The following is a 17,440-nucleotide window of genomic DNA, read 5'->3' as shown; positions in this document are numbered from 1 at the left end:
TGAGGATAACCTCCATTTTTGTGCCTTAGTCCATTAGTGACCTCCATTGCATATGTTCTAGGACCTGCAGGCCAGTGACATGAGCCTTTCTGGAATTCTCCTATTTACCTATCCAGCATCCATTCTGTGGCCCTTTGTTTTAAGCACTTTTGCAGGGGCAGGGGAGGGGGCGTGCAGCACGGAGCCCAATGCGGGGCTTGAACTCATGACACTGAGATCAAAACCTGAGCTGAGATTGAGTTGGCTGCTTAACCGACTGAGCCACCCAGGCACACCATTTTTTAAAAATAATTTACTTTTGGGGGTACCTGGGTGACTCCACTGGTTGAGCGTCCAACTTCAGCTCAGGTCCTGATCTCGCAGTCTGTGGGTTCGAGCCCCATGTTGGGCTCTGGGCTGACAGCTCAGAGCCTAGAGCCTGATTCAGATTCTGCCGCTCCCTCTCTCTCTGCCCCTCCCCCACTCATGCTCTGTCTCTCTCCATCTCTCAAAAATTAATAAATGTTTAAAATTTTCAAAAAAAATTTACTTTTTTCTTTTTCTTTTTTTTTAAGTTTATTTATTTTGAGAATGGGGGGGAGGGAGCAGTAGAAAGAGAGGGAGAAAGAGAATCCCAAGCAGGCTCTGTGATGTCAACACAGAGCTCCACATGGGGCTCCATCTCACAAACAGCGAAATCATGACCTGAGCCAAAATCAAGAATTGGATGCTTAACTGACTGAGCCACCCAGGTGCCCCTAAACATTTTATTTTTAAATAATCTCTACACCTAACTTGGGGCTCAAAACCCACAACCCTGAGATCAAGAGTTGAATGCTGACCTATTGAGCCAGCCAGGTGCCCCTTTTTAAAGCACTCTTAAAAAGCTAAAGTCTTAAATTATTGACCCCCCCCCACACACACACCTGTCTGGCAAAACTTCCTTAGATTAACCCAATTGCTTACTCTTTGTGTGCCTGTATCTTGACTTTTGAAACTAACAGTTTTAGAACAATCACACAAACCATTATATTAGTATTACCAATAAATTCAGAGACTCCATTCTCAGGGGGGGGTCCCCAACATTGTCCTTGAAATCTTATACTTCCCTGCCTTCCAACTTGCCTACTCTTTCAAATTCAATCAAACTTGACTGTAAGTTTCATGAGGGTGGAATCCTTGTCTGTTTTTTTCACCATTGAATCTCCGGTGCCTGGGATAAACTTAATACATAGGCACTCGGTAAGTATCTGTTTACTGACTAGCTATGTGCCAGGCTCTATTCTGTGTGAGTTTATGCATTAATTCATTAATCCTCATGACAACCCAATGAAGTTAGTTAGGACTTTTGTCATTCCATTTTACAGATAAGGAAATTTAGAGGGGGTGTTTGGAGAATGAAGTCACAAAACCTGCAAGAGATACAGTTCCTTAGAACCTGTAAAACCTTAGGGGATCCAGTTGATTTCAGTTTTAGATAGGTTGAGTTTTATGTGTCTGAGGGACAAACAGCAGCTGTGCTTCAGGCCAGAGTTCAAAAGGGACGTGAAAATGAAGATTAATATTTAGGAGGGGACCTGGTGACCTCGGATTTTCAAACCTTGTTCACACAGGTTGCTTAGCAGAGTGCCTCCAACTGGTCCCCAACGGAACTGTGATGGTGTGTGTGCAAGAACACATTTGGGTCTTAGGTGCTTTTTTTGTTGTTTTTTTCTCTGTATAAGCCAGAGCAATCACATATTTGAATAGATGGGGGAGGATCCATGGTGTATTCGTTAGTGACTTTAATCTTGTGTAATCATGCCCCAGGGCTGAAATTCAGCCTTGATTTTTTTTTCTTTTTCTTTTGCTAAGCCTCATTTTTTTTTTTTTTCAACGTTTATTTATTTTTGGGACAGAGAGAGACAGAGCATGAACAGGGGAGGGGCAGAGAGAGAGAGGGAGACACAGAATCGGAAACAGGCTCCAGGCTCTGAGCCATCAGCCCAGAGCCCGACGCGGGGCTCGAACTCACGGACCGCGAGATCGTGACCTGGCTGAAGTCGGACGCTTAACCGACTGCGCCACCCAGGCGCCCCGATAAGCCTCATTTTTGAGAGGCGTTCTGGACTCTTTCTCAGGAGAGAGAACCTATCACTGCACCACTTGGGTCCTTCTTTCCCTTCACCGTGGCTCCCCCCATTGATTCTGTCGGGAGAGACTTCCAACGGTGAGCTCTTGTTCCGTGTCAGCCCTCTTACCTCGTGGAAACCTCCCTTCAGTTCTTAAAAAAAAGATTTTTTTTTTCATTTATTTTTGTGGAAGTATGGTTGAGACCTGCAGTTCTTGAGGAAGAGAATTCTTTCCATTTTGCAGATAATAAAGGTAATGACTAATGTTTACTAGGTATTTCTGTGTCAGGCACTGGGCTCAGTGCTTTAAAAGCTTCATCCCATTCGATTCTCACAGGAAGACTCTAAAGTTGGATCTATTGTATGGATGAGAGAACTGAGTCTGAGAGGTGTCTTTTCCGAGAATACACTAGTTACACTTGGCATCTGAACCCAAGTCCTAAGCCTTTGTGACCCAGACGCAAACTGCCTCATCACTCATTTCTGGGTGAATGGAGGACTTTTGAAAGAGAATGCTAATGTTGATTTCTATCCGACGAAAATCCACAGACGGGTGCCTGCGCTACATTTCCCAGCTGATCTCTGACTCAGGCCTTAGCCAGACCGCAGAAGTGCAGCGCATGCGTACGTCCTTTCGTTCGGCCCCGCCCCCCCGGGAGGGCTTAACGCCTTGCTCTGGGGCTTGCGCACTGCATCCCCAGCCAGCTGCTTCCCCCCCCCCCACCCCGGTCGGGGACTTCCGGTACGCGGGGTGCAGTTCCGGGTCGTGGCGCGGCTCGGGGGCAACAGGGCTGCTGCTCGGCCGGCCGGCGGCGGCGAGCGCTGGGGGCATGAGGGCGAGCTGGGAAAGCGGCAATTGAGCCGGCCGGGAAGAGCGCCAGTCCCCAAGGAGTCCGAGAGTGAGGAGCCCTGGGCAGGGGCCGGGAGGCGCGGGGAAGCCGGGCTCTTCCCTCAGGACCGTGTCCCGGGGCCCACCCGGCCCGTAGAGTGGCAGCTGCTTCAGGTAAAGGTTGCCCCAGGCCACTAGCTCCGTCGCTCACTCTCCCGTCAGCCCACCCGTGGAGCCTGGCGGTCCTCCTCACTCCTAGGCTCCGGGTGCTGCCCCGAAGGGTAGTCTGCCTGGCCCTTGATCAGTCTTCCACAGTCAGCATTCGTTTCCTGGTCCTTTCCATAACTGGAGGCTGCCGTGAGCCTGACAGCTGGGTGTGTGATTGGGGGAGGAGAAGCCTGTGGACTGGCTGGAGTTGGGAGGGGGATGGGTTGGCTCGGGCAGTTTCTGGTCCCACCACTTGGCAACATCTAGGCATCCTAATCTTCATAACACGAAAATTAACTTTTTAAAGCATTGTCTGTGTGGTCCCTGATTCCTAGCGCCCCTTCTCCCCAGTTTCCTAAAGGGGTAAGCAGTCCACAAAACTTTATTTTCTAGCTGGAATCCTGCTGGGACTTAGTGGCAGAGTCTTCTAGATCTGGTTAATGCTAAGAAAAAAAAAATGTAGTTTAAACAAGAGTATTGCTTTAACCAGAGACCCAAACGTTGACTCAGAAATTGGTTAAACTTTTATTCCTAATGAATGCAAATAATTTTTGAAGCCTGTCACACAGTACTTAGCACTGTGCAAAGAATCATGTTACAAATCACGTCGGTTAAAACAAAGTGATCATTCTCATTCTATTTGTCACAAGCAAAAGGGGTGGATTACTAATTTAAAAACTTAGTGGAACAGGAAAAGTTGGCACCATGTTATATTCCTCATCCTTTGAGTCCACACAAGGTGCTTAATAAATGCTGAAAGAGTTCTCGATGAAGCATTGATAATTGTGTTCATCTTTTTCAGTTTACACACTTGCAGGTTTGCTAGGGCCTGTGAGGCATGCTGGTGGCCCCATTGTCATTTAGCTTTGTGCTCCGGTCTGCTTTCAACTGCTGTGTGCCATAGTGTACTCACATTCCTCTATACCTCTTGATCTGGCTCCAGCTACGCTTGAAAAAGTCTCTTTCCCTCCTTCCGTAATTCCCTGCCTTGATCCTTTACTTTAGATAAGCACGACCTCAAATCGCCTTTGTTTTTCTCTGTGTCCATTGTTTTTTGTTTGTTTGTTTTTTGTAGGACATTCTTTCTGCCTAGGTTTCTCCTTTTCTGTCCCCACCTATTGAGATGTTACCCTGGGCCCAGCTGAAATTGGTCTCCCTCAACCAAGTGGAGACAACCCCAGTTGAAAATGATTTCTTTTTCTGGAATCCTATAAACATTCATTATATCTGCAGTAATCTCATTTAGCAAACATATACTGAGTGTGTGTGTGTGTGTGTGTGTGTGTGTGTATGTATGCCAGGTACTGTGCTAGACAGCTTATAGATAAATAAGACTCAGTCCTTGCCTGCAAGGAGCTCAATTTAGTGAGAGAGAGAGAGAGAGATAAGGAAATAATTCCAAGATAGAGTGATAAGTGCACTGTGTGAAGGTTCATTCTGTGATACCGTGATACCACAGAAAGGGGGTAGGTCATTAGCTTTTGAGGAGTGTGCTGTGGTCAGGTAGTGCTTCATAATGTAGGGTTAACTAAGTTTTATTTACTGTGTACTGAAACTATATATCGGTTTCTCTTATTTAATGATTTTAACCTCAATTTACAGATTAGGAAGACTCAGGATAAATTACACATCTGGTACGAAACAGAGACAAGATTCAAACCCAGGTCTGTCTGATGTCCTACATCTGTGCTTTTTTTCATTATGTGTTTTGCCTTCTTTCACATAACGTAACACTCTATATGCAAGTACATATTGAAAAAAGTACAAGAGAAAAAAATATGAATGTCAAAATGAATGGTACAGCGAGTCCTTTAAATGTAGAGAAGACTGATCTTCCAAGGCAAGAAGGTGATAGGTGGGTCGGTTCAACTTTGAATATGAGCATGGAATACCTTCTATAGAGAATAATCTGGACTCTGGATTCAGTTCCTTGTCCCTCCTCTTACTCCTTCACCTTTGGCAAGTTTCTTAATTCTAATCATTATTTTCCTCCAGTATGGGTTGGGTTAGGGAGAATGTTTAATGAGCTAATGTGGATAAAGGGCCTGCCTGATATGAGGGCCCCTGAAATGATAGCTGTGCAATGCAAAGATGAAATGCATGTGATGGTTTTAGAGTGGTGAGTAGACCAGACTAAATAAAGCCATTGCTTCTTTTAGTGGGGAGGTAAATTGGGGGGTCAGGAGGGGGTCAGAATTAGTGAGGGCTTCAGTATCAGTTAAGAGAGCTAATGTCCAGGTTCTGCTCAGAAGTTTTGCAGTTAAATGCTTTGAGAATCTTATGATTCATTCAGCAGAGAGAGGGAAATCGTAAGACCCTGGGGAGGCAAAGAGAAATAAAACCAGGTGCCCAGTCTGAGATGGTTGACATTCCAGTGGGGGAGACGGAAGTATGTGCCAGTGAACTATAGTAAAGTACTATAGCTCCTATGATAGCTGCCGCACAGGGTCCTGTAACGCACAAAGGAGGGGACACTGATGATGGTGGCTAACGAGCACTTTGTGCTAGCATTGTGTTAAGTGCATTAACTCTTTCCTGTACAAAAGCGTGTCATTAGCATCCTGATCTTACAGGTGAGGAAACTAGAGCGCAGAGAAGTTAAAGAAATTCCCTGAGTTTATGCATGTGTTGGAGCTGTGAGTAGAGGGGATTATCTGCTAGACTTTGGTATCTTCGCTCTTCTTTGTGATGTGGACGGGGACCCTCTGAAGAGACTTCAGAGAGATGCTAGCCCTTGAGCCGTAGCTTCAGTGTGCCTTCATTATGTGAGGCAGCAGGGATAATGAAGAATGAATGTGGCCGCTGCTGAAGCTCATGGTCTCATCCGTCACGTTAAATATGTTTCTTTGTGTGTGTGTGTGGGGGGGGTGCTTGTTTTGTTTGTTGACTCATGACTGAAGACTTTAGAAACTTGCAGTTCAGTGGATTTATATATATTTATATATATCATTTATTATATATATATTATATATATTTATAATAAATAATATATATATATTTATATCAGGGTAAGAGAATTTGTTGGAAATCTGTTATTTGTATGTATAGGCCTTATTTTTAAGGACATAGCCATAGATACCAAATTATTTTATCACTAGGAATTCTGTCACGTTGCATTTTTCCCCCATGGGAGGGGCTCTGACCTTGTGTTTTCTGTGAATTTGAGGTTTTTTTTAGAAGTTTTGACTCAAAAGTTAGCATATTTCAGTTTGTGCTAAACTTAATAATTGAACACTTACATTTTAGTCATCATTAATTTTTTTTTAATGTTTCATTCATCTTGAGAAAGAGAGAGAGTGTGCATGTGTGAGCGGAGGAGGGGCAGAGGGAAAGAGAGAATTTCAAGGAGGCCCTGTGCTGTCAGCGCAGAGCCTGATACAAGGCTTGAACTCATGAACTGTGAGCTCATGACCTAAGCTGAAATCAAGAGTCTGATGCTCAACTGACAGAGCCACCCAGGGGCCACTCATTGAATGTTTTTGTATCCCTTATTTCCTTCAATCTTTGTGGTTCTGTGACATAGGTGGTGTTACCCCCACTGAACACATGAGCAACCTGAGGCTTAGTGGTTAAATACATTGCCTGAATCACATAGCTAGTGAATGATAACACCAGAAAAATGTTGGCCAAAAAAGAGTAAACAAATATTAGTTCTCTTTTGAGCATATACCTCGGGGATCTCCGGCTCAAGTGCCCACGATAAAGAGTAGGACAGACCTTGGTGAATTGCATGTGACCAGTCTGAAGCAGTCGCCGCTCAGTTCCACTTGCTTGTTGCTATGTGAGGAAGTGGATCTGGTGTCCTTGGATCTTCTGAGAGATAATATTTTTATTTATTTATTTTTTAATTTTTAAAGGTTTTTGTTTTAATCCCAGTGGGGGATAATGGATAATGTTCTTTTTTTTTTTTTTTTTTTTTTTTTGAGGGATAATATTCTTGCTGAGCATTCAGGAGATGCTGAAAATCTGGATTTTAATGTATTTAGTTCTAAAATTTGCTATTTAAAAACTAATTGTATATACCAAAGCACATTTGTGGGCTAGGTACAGTAAGTACTAGATTGTCTGATTATAAACTCTGATCTGCCTGACGGCTGACATTTTGGTACCCACTGTTCAAAGTAGGAGGTACAACACATGTAATGATTATTGATCAGAAGTCTACTGGTAAATTGCCAGATTAAAAGTGTGTTGTAATTGACTCATACTGATATCTTTGGGGAAGTGACAGTTTGAATGCTTTCATTATATAATCAGGCTAATTTTCAGGAGTGATAGGGTTTGGATGAGGACAAGACTTGGTAATACTTTTGATTTGTGCTGTTAGCATTTTAAGTTAGTTTGTCTATTTGTTTGTTTATTTTGAGAGAGAGCGAGCACGTGCCCGAGCGAGCATGAGCGAGTGGGGGAGGGGCAGAGAGGGAGAAGGAAAATCCCAAGTAGGCTCTGGGCTAAGAGCATGGAGCTTAATCTCATAGAACCTGAGCCAAAATCAAGAGTCGGATGCTTAACCAACTGAGCCACCCAGGCACCCCAGTGCTCTTAGCACATTAGATGCTACCAGATTCTTGTATCTTTTGGTCTTTTCTACAGTATGGGAAGTGAACAACGTGGGTAATCATAACCTCTTAAGATGAAGAAACTGATGCCTACTAAATTACAGTTTAGTAGAAAGTGCACCAGATTGAGAGGGACTTGAACTCTGAATATAATATACCACTAACAGCCTTTGGATTTTGTCAAGTCATTTACAAATCCTTGTATCTTTTTTCCATCTGGATGATAATGAGGACCTCAACTCAAGTCTTGCTCAGGTCTTTTCAGGATGCCAAGCTTCCTGATTCTAATTGACACTCTTAAAGTCATACAACTGATTACTGGCAGATCCCCATGGACAATGGTTCAAATCTAAAAATATGGTTCCTCTTCCTCTTCCCTTAACAGTAGGTAGGGAGCTACTGCTCAGCTTTTCCCTCCGTTCTTTGTTCATCACTAATTCTGGGAATGGACCTTGACAGGCCAGGTGCTTCCCAAGTGCATACAGTGTTTTGTTGACTATGTATACACAAGATTGAAAGGGGGCATAGGGATACCCAGCATAGTGAGAGAAATATGGCCAGGGAGTTCCTAGCCCAAGAGTTTAATTTATTTTTGTTTTAATACCCAGCTTCTACAAGGTGAAAATAGAAGAAAGATTGGTCTTCTAGATACTGTTTTCATTCATACTCTATTGTATAAGGAAATAACATAGAATATAAAAATGAAAATAAATCCTGACCAGTCACTCAAAATTTATTATCTCTAGTTGGCAGTGGTGTAGATATATAGAGGAAACAGATTTAATATAGGAAACACAAAATTTGGACCCAAAGAAGAGAACAGTTTTAAGTAATTGAAATTGAGAAAAATGGGAGAAACCACTTAAACAACAAAACTTAAATTCTGGAAACAGCCAAGGAGGTACTAGAATAACTACTGGAATTAGATTATAGTAATTGCTTGTGAAATAAATTGCATATTCTATCACATTTACCCCAAATATATGCAGTGTTAGATTTGTATCCTATCCTATGCTTTTATTACTGATGCAGACAAAATGGACTGAATGTGTAAAACTTCAAAAAAATAACATTTTTTAATTTCCCTATGGACACATTTTAAGATACTATATTATAAGTACTCTTTCAGCAGAGAAATTGGTAGAAAATTGTTCAAAGGAATGGTTTTCTTTTTAAAACAGTAAATTAAAAAAAATTTTTTTTAACATTTATTTGTTTTTGAGAAACAGAGCATGAGCACAGGAGGGGCCGAGATAGAGGGACACACAGATCCCAAAGCAGGCTTCAGGCTCTGAGCTTTTAGCACAGAGCCCCACGCGGGGCTTGAACCCATGAACCGTGAGATCGTGACCTGAGCTGAAGTCATACGTTTAACCAACTGATGTACCCAGGTGCCCTTAAAAATGGTTAAATTTTAAATCTGAACTTCACTTGCTGACGTAAAGGAAACTAACAAAGAACTGAGATGCAGGCTTGAATCAATGTGAGGTGGGGCTTTAGAGTCCCACCCCCCTGTATTTGAATGCTGGCTCTGCCAGGTATTCCCTGTGTGACCTGGACATTCTGCAAAATGAGGATAATAGTGCTGGTCTCAACATATGGTAGTGGTGATGGTTAACTGAAACAACGTAAGTAAGTACCTGGTTCTCTGGTGCTTCTGGAGAGGTATGGGTACATTCAGGGGTATAACACATTCCAGTGTTAGTATAGTGTAACAAGAAATGACTCGGGAGTGGTTGTGAAGAAATGAGACTCGTTTTCGTGTCTGGATCGTGAGATTAATCTTGTTCATTTCTACCTGTGCTTTGTGAATTAATGCACCTACCAACCGTGCACTGTTGGGGAAGGGTTTCAGTATGCTCTTTCCAGGTGGAAGGTTAAATGATCTATTTAGATTAAATGAATTGATCTGTTGAATAACGATAAGCGTTTCCATTGCTTATATTACCTTTATGTGTGTGTGCCCATGACTACCCATTGAAGTTGTTAAAACAAGGGATATCATGTTCTCCTTGTCTCTGTCCTACTAATGCTGAAACTGAAGCTTTGGAAGTAGAGCGATTGAAGGCAGAGATCTGATAATGACAAAGCTAGGGTGCAAACCTTTGTTTTTTCACTCTAAATACAATGCTTTTGTCACTATTACATGCTATTCTGGATTTGGATGTTGGAACTGGCCCTTGTTTTGGGATGGTCATCAACACAGCCCTTCTTACTTACTTACTTACTTATTTATTTATTTATTTATTTATTTATTTTTTAAATATGGAACGCTTCACAAATTTGCGTGTCATCCTTGCGCAGGGGCCATGCTAATCTTCTCTGTATCGTTCCAATTTTAGTATATGTGCTGCCGAAGCGAGCACCCCTTCTTACTTATTTAAACTTAATGCTTACAGAAAGTTATTACTCACTATACAGTGAAAGTATTTCAGGTTACAGGTATAATCTTATAACATGAAGCTTAAAGGTTTAATAAAGCTCTAATAATAATTGGGGCATCCTGGTGGCACAATCGCTTGAGCGTCTGACTCTTGATTTTGGCTCAGATCATGATCTCACTGTCCTTGACTTCCAGGCCCGTATCGGGCTCCATACTGGCAGCATGGAGCCAGCTTGGGATTCTCTCTTTCCCTGTCTCTGCCTCTCCCCACTCAGCTCGCTCTCTCTCTCTCAAAATAAATAAACTTAAAAAAAAAAAAAAACCTCTAATAGTAATACTTATTGAAAGCAGAGATTGGTGGTGATTGCTTACTCATATGTTGCTAGTGGGAATATAAATTGGTGAAAATTTTCTGGAGAGAACTTTGGCATTATTTATCCAAGTTTAAAAAAATAAGTCATGCAAGCCTTTTGAACTTGTAATTCCGTTTTTAGAAATTTTTATTAAAGAAGTAATCAGAAATGTAGAAAAATATTTATGTTGAAAGATGTTCACTGTAGCAGTACTTAAAATAGCAAAAATTAGAAACCACTTTAGTAGCCAACAAAGAGAAATTATGGAAAAGCCAATCAGTGGAAATATTGTGCAGTCATCTTAGATGTTTTAGAAGAATTTTAGTGACATAGTAATATGCTCATCATGTAACATACGGTGGGAAAAGGCTATAAAATTATACAAATTATTTATTTATTTATTTTTTAAATGTTTATTTTTGAGATAGAGACAGAGCATGAGCAGGGGAGAGGCAGAGAGAGAGAGGGAGACACAGAATTGGAAGCAGGCTCCAGGCTCTGAGCTGTCAGTACAGAGCCCAACGCTGGGCTTGAACTCGTCAACTGTGAGATCATGACCTGAGCCGAAGTCGGACGCTCAACCGACTGAGCCACCCAGGTGCCCCAAAATTATACAAATTATGATCTCAATTATGTCAAACATATATGCAAGGGAAAAGAAGAAATAGGTGGTCAGATTATAGGTCTTTATGCTTTTTTCTGTTTTCCAAAGTATTCTGATTTTTTTAATAGAAAATCATTTTAGTTTCAGCCTGATACTAAGAAATTTGAGTAGAACTAGGGAAAATCATTCCATCAAAAATTTCCACTAATGCAGGTGATCTGAACTTCTAAATGCATTGTATTTTCAAATTTTGACCTCAGTTGTTTTATGTTTAGAATATGGTTTTACGTATCTTGACATAAGTGATGTGGAGATTCCCAGGCTAGCCTTTCTCTCCTCCCCGCAAATCCTGCGTAAGACATTATTATCATGGAAGAAGAGTTGCATTTGTGTTGGTGGTACCAGTGTCCTAGTGCTACTATCACCTCTTCAGTGACCAGTGGGACAATGGTAGCCCTGTGACAGCTGTCTTTCAGAGAGAGAACACTCCTATATCTGGGAGCTGGACATTGGTATGTAGAGCTTTTATGTGAACTAAATGCTTCTGTACCGGGAAGTGCTTTATTGGTATGGGAAATTGTATGTGTGACTTTCTCACTTTTTTAAAGAAAAAATTAAAGGTCAAAGTTTGGGTTTTAATTCTCCTGATAACAGTATTAAAAAAGTATGAATATTATAATGTCGTGACGAATTGGTGCTTTTCTGATTGCCATATATTCCATAATAGAAATAGCAATAGTTTCTGCACGTACAGATCAGCAAGATGGCCAGTTAGGGTTTTTGTTGTCATTGCTGTTGTACATGTAATTCTCCTATATGCAATATAAAAAACATGCAGAAAATTTAACGATGTATTTGAGCATATTTAAATTAGGAAAATACCAGGCAAGATGTTTCTTTTTGTAAACTGCTTCTGTCCAAAGCATTCTGTATATTATCAGAATGAAAAATGACAGCACTTTGTCATCTGTTCAAATTGATATTGCACTCTATGCAATGACAGCTGAAAAGGCCCACAGGTGCCATATAAAGAGGTGACCATGTTGTCATATTTCATTTCGGCATCCCTCTGCAAAGCCATAATTACCTAATTAGGTTGTTAATTAGGAGATTAGCATTTCACTATATTGATAGAATGCTCTTTACCGGCGTGGGGCTAGATACAGATTTGTCTGCCCTAATTTATAATCTCTGCCGTTTTTGTACTTATTTATTTGCTTAAGTTCCTGATGTGGGGCAATTCGGTTTACCTGAGAAACAGTTTGTTTATAAGCTAATGAAGCTATGATCACTGGATTAAAGTTGCTGAGTTAAAATGTGAACCAAATTAAAAGGGTGGTTACATCCCCAAAATGATAATAAATATTCTGAGTTGGTAGAACCTGTATTCTCATTAGCATAGGCAACAAATACATGATAAGATATAAAACTGTTAGTATGAAAAAAAAATCCGAAATACAAAAACTAAGTCTGAAATGTGATAGATATTTAATATATCCTAAACTAGGTGAAGGAAATTATTTAGTTATCTTGAATAACAAATATCTGTCATTTACACTGGAGACTTATAAAATATGTTAAGTATTTTGAACATGTTTCAGAAATTGAAGCTTGGTAAATAACTTTGGAACAAATATATTCAGTCTTCAGTTTAGCCTTCTTTAGATAGTCATCATGCATCAGGGTTTATTTCATTTGTACCTTCTGTCCATTAGTCTGTGCTTGGAACATTCTCTTCTCACAGCCTTTGCAGTCCTGAGTGCTTATGGAATTTGAAGTATTTCATAGCAACCTTCACTTGGTGAACTATTTGGAGTAAGCGGCATTTCTATCAAGTGTGTCTAACCTTTTTTTGGGGAGTGGGGTAGGGATCTGCAAAAAAATGATTTTCTTCTTTTTACTCCAGTGCATGACTTGACTATAATGTTTGTAATTTGCATTATATGTACCTTTTCTGCTCTTTCCAGTTAAGGAGCACGGTGTTACCCACTGTGGTAGTAGTTTAGCTTCTTTTTTTTTTTTTTAATGTTTATTTGTTTTTGAGAGAGAGGGGGAGAGAGACAGTGCGAGCGGGGTTAAGAGCAGAGAGAGAGAGCGAGAGAATCTGAAGCAGGCTCCAGATTCTGAGTTGTCAACACAGCGCCCAACATGGGGCTCGAACTCATGAACCGTGAGATCATGACCTGAGCTGAAGTCAGATGCTTAATCAACTGAGCCTTCCAGGCACCCCTTTAGCTTCTTTTGATGTAATCAGGATGATAGCTGTTGGAGTTGTAGAAAGTGTGTGTGCACTTAAGTCCTTTTCCCACACAGTTGTTATGAAGAATTGCCTTTGTTTGATCTGTAATGTTCTTTAAAATTATAAAAATATCTTAAAATATTTATATATGAAAAAAAATCCTATCAAGTTAAGTTTTTGCTTAATTGTAATCATTCATGTATTCAGTCTCTTTGCTGAATACATAGGAGGCACCAGGCATATGTCTGGGAATTGAGCGATGCAAACTGCAGACACTGACTCTGCTCTCATGGGATTTACAGTCTAGTACAGGCTACTTGGAGAAGTGTTTAGTAATGAGGGTGAAGGTGAATATGGAGGAGTACCTACCCGGGACTTGATAAGGTCAAACCTTCCTGGGGCAGGTGAAGTCTGACTTGGGATCTGAAGGATGAAGGAGCAAGTGGTGTCTGAGCAAGGTGGAAGGACAGAGAAAACCGTTCTAAACAGAAGGAGTATACGTTCAAAAGCTTGAAAAACAACCTGAAGGTTGAGTATGGCTAGAATAAAAAAAACTAAAAGCAGAAGTAGAAGATGGAACTGCAGATGTGGGCAAGGTTCAGTTTACAAAAGAGTTTGGGAAGTCACTGAAGAATCTTAAGACAAGTTAGGAAACAAGTTAGGTGAGAGATGGTGGCTTGGATAGGTTATAAAGATACAAGTGAATGAAATCTAAAGAGAAGAGGATGCAGAGGCTTAATTAAATGGCTGTAGGTTTCTCAGAAAGGAGTCAAGAATTTTAGTTTTTAGTTTTTATTAGTTTTTAACATTTTTTTAAATATTTATTTTTGAGAGAGAAGAGAGAGTGAGAGTGAGTGGGGCAGGGGCAGAGAGAGATGGAGACACAGAGTCCGAAGCAGGCTCCAGGCTCTGAGCTGTCAGCACAGAGCCCAACCCGGGGCTCAAACCCATGAACTGCGAGATCACGACCTGAGCCAAAGTCGGAAGCTTAACCAACTGAGCCTCCCAGGTGCCCCAAGGAGTCAAGGATTCTAATTTGGACATTGGATTTGTTCTATAATTTTAAGTGTGAGAATGAGTTTTAGTATATCAAAGGGAAGAGGTCATGAGATTTCTTTTCCAATTGGCCAAAACATGTACAGTACTACCAGCTAGTTTTCTTTCAGGTGAATTGGGAAGAACACTCATATTTGAGTGTCACTTTTGGTTCCTGCACTGTGACAACAGCTTTGTGGGGTATGCGATAATGTCTTAATAAGGTCCAGAGACACTGCGATTTTTCCCAGTTTTCTGTTACTGGGTTACTGGGTGGTGGAATTGGAGCACACCTGAGCTCTCCAAAGCCTTTGTTCTCTGCTGTGCCATGTTGCCTTTCTTGTTTTATCTCCTTTTTGTTTTTTTCAAAGTGAGAAGTACTCCCCACAGACCAGTAGCTCAGTGGGTTGCTGACCGAGGCATTGTGTTAACTCTGTGGCTTCTTCCGCCCAGCTCTAGTGTGGATTAGTGTCTGGTGCTTTGGTAGGAGAAGCCGCTCCAGTGCCCAAGTATTTGTTTCAGCAAAGTCCAAGATTCTGTTGGCATTTCTGGCACCAGGATTTAATCTCCCTCAGCTAGAAATGCAGAGTAGCTACCTCCACATGAGTTCACTAGCATATATGGAAGTTCTCCTCCTTTTTCTGGGGAAAAGACTGGGAAACTCCCATTTTTGCATGAGGAATTTAGTATCTTTTGATATAATCAACTTGTAATGCAAATTGTTTTTAGAAATTTCATGGTTATAGTGGCCACTGCTGTTAAGTTAAGTGGTTTGTTGGCATCATTGTGTTGGAATCACTTGAAATAGAAGAAATCTAGGAAGCAGCAGCATGGATTCTATTCTGTGTTTCAGCCCCCACCCCCATTTTTGAAATTGGGATATAATTCTTATGCCATAAAATCCACCCCTTTAAAGTGTACAATTTAAGAGTTTCTAGCATATGCACAGAGTTGTATAACCATCATCGCTATAAAATTCCGGAACGTTTTTATCACCCAGAAGGAAACCCCAAGTTTCCACAAATGACCACAAGTAGTCACTCCTCATTCCTCCCTCCCACAGCCTCTGGCAACCATCAGTCTACTTTCAATGAACCTTTCATAAAAATGGAGTCATGCAGTATGCGGCCTTTTGTGTTCGGTTCTTTTACTAGCATAATGTTTTCAGGGTTCATCTGTGTTGTTGCATGTACCAGTACTTCACTCCTTTTTATTGCTGAATAATATTCCATTCTATGGAAATACCACATTTTGCTTATTAATTCATCAGTTGGTGGAGATGTGTTTTTCCCCCCACTCTTTGGCTATTGTGAATAATACTGCTATGAACATGGCTGTGCAGGTTTTTGTGTGAACGTATGTTTTCTGTTCTTTGGGGTGTATACCTTGGAATGGATTGCTGGGTCATATGGTAGGTAACATTTTGCAGAATTGCCAACCATTTTCAAAAGTAGCTGCACCATTTTACATTCCCACGAGCAGTTTATAAGGTCTGCCCCCCTTTTTGTTTCTGCTCTCTTTATGCTTTGTTGCTGAGGTCTGGGCTGGAAGCAACCCTAGGCTTAGGAGTTCCATGAGCCCTTTGTCTTGATAAATGGGAAATTTTCCATTTTTCATGTTCATTCCGGTTCATATGTGAACCTGTGTACCAGGCCTTATAATAGAGTATTAGTGACAGGAAGCCAAAGAAGGCTTTTAGTCTTTTCCTCTCAAGGACTTCCCAATCCAGTGTTTGGAACTTGTTACTAGGGAATGGGGGGCAGAAAGGGAAAAGCCAGTGAAAAAAGTAACTGCCTAGGAATTTGTGAATTTCCACAGCATGGATCCTAACTTTAGAATCTAGGCAAAGATTGACTTGGTTTTCACAGCGTCTAGGGTTTCTTTTTCTTGGCCCATCCTTTAACTACAGCTAGAGCTATTCCTTGGACTTTATTCCTAAGTTATTGCTCTTCTTTCCTTACATATTTTCCTTGAGTAAGCTCATTCACATCCATGGCTTCATCTGTCATTTATATGTTGATGTCTTCCGATTTTGCTCAGGTCTTTCTCCTAGGTTTCATTTGCATATTCTTTGTCACATATTGTAGTCTCCCAAATTCACTCAGACCTCATTTGGGCTGTCAGGTTTACATCATGACAAATATCTATTTGGGTAATCCATAGACATCTCAAGTTCATTGTGTTTGAAACATAATTCCTTATTTCCCCCCTACCTGTTAAGCTGTTCCTCCTTTTGAGTTTACAGTTTCATTTTGTTGGCACTGTATGCAGGCCATAGAGTTTCCCCTTCTCCTTAACCCTCCACATTCGTTCAGTCACCAAGTTCTACCAATTTCATCTTCTAAATATTTTTTATCTAGTTAAAAAATGTTTAGACCTTTCACTGCCTTACTTCAGATTTCATCATCTCTCCCTGAGCCAGAGACACAGCTTCATAATTAATCTTGTGTCTTGTTGGTCAGATTAATCTTCTATGCCAGAACAAACTCTCTGAAACTCAGCAACTTTGAATTCCATGTAGTGTTAATTACTAAATACATGTTCTGCTGTTTCTTGTTTTCGTGCCTTTTCTCATGCTGTCTCTCCTACTTGGAAGAGATGAGTTTGTCTCTTTGACCCTTCTTCCAACCATCCAACTTCTCATCTTTGAAGATTCATCTTAGAACAGGTAATAATTGCAGTAACAATAATAGTAGATGTTTGTATAATGCTTACTGTGGGCCAGACACTGTTATATGCACATAACATATATGAATTCATCGAATCCTCGCAACAATCCTATGAGATAGGCACCAAAATATTCCCGTTTACAGATGCAGAAACAGGCACTGAACTTGTTACTTTCCCTATGTCCCCCAGTGAGTGAGTGGCTGAGTTCAGATTTGAACCCAGGCAGTATGATGCTTGATTGCTTGCTCTTGGTCTCTCCTACCCACCCTTTGTCAACCTACCTGATTCCCTCCACTTCTTCCACCTCAAAAGTTAGTTATCCTTTTCCTGCTCCTGTAATAACCCGTGCATGGCCTGATGTTAATCTGTAGTCCATAGGACAGATCTGGAGCAAATTTCATTTTAAACAGTTTTGATTAAGGAGGCAGCATTATAGGTTATTTTAATTACCAGCTTTTTCCCCCCTCCGCT

General features: G+C 41.0%; 1 protein-coding gene and 1 non-coding gene across 7 annotated transcripts in view; one reads left to right on the top strand and one right to left on the bottom strand.

The window, feature by feature from the left end:
* The first annotated feature begins 2,834 nt into the window (after window positions 1-2,834).
* MAPKAP1 (MAPK associated protein 1) overlaps window positions 2,835-17,440 on the top strand; it is a 247,686-nt gene continuing 233,080 nt past the window's right edge. For 2 of the 6 annotated variants that reach the window (XM_086684028.1, XM_086684027.1), the window contains exons 1-2: window positions 2,837-3,093; window positions 4,729-4,790. The gene's annotated coding sequence lies outside the window, so the exon portion shown is untranslated. Of the gene's footprint in view, window positions 3,094-4,728; window positions 4,791-17,440 lie in introns of those variants that run through there. The other 4 variants (XM_086684026.1, XM_086684023.1, XM_086684024.1 and 1 more) reach the window with 4 other exon arrangements.
* Window positions 9,945-10,051, bottom strand: LOC112851596 (U6 spliceosomal RNA). The gene has a single exon (XR_003222789.2). It is a non-coding gene; the product is annotated as a U6 spliceosomal RNA (small nuclear RNA).

This window comes from Puma concolor, chromosome D4 (assembly GCF_028749965.1).
Source record: "Puma concolor isolate L17-30 chromosome D4, mPumCon1.1.hap2, whole genome shotgun sequence".
Lineage (NCBI taxonomy): Eukaryota > Metazoa > Chordata > Mammalia > Carnivora > Felidae > Puma > Puma concolor.
The sequence above is the reverse complement of the archived record's forward strand: the minus strand, read 5'-3'. Positions and strand labels throughout refer to the sequence as shown.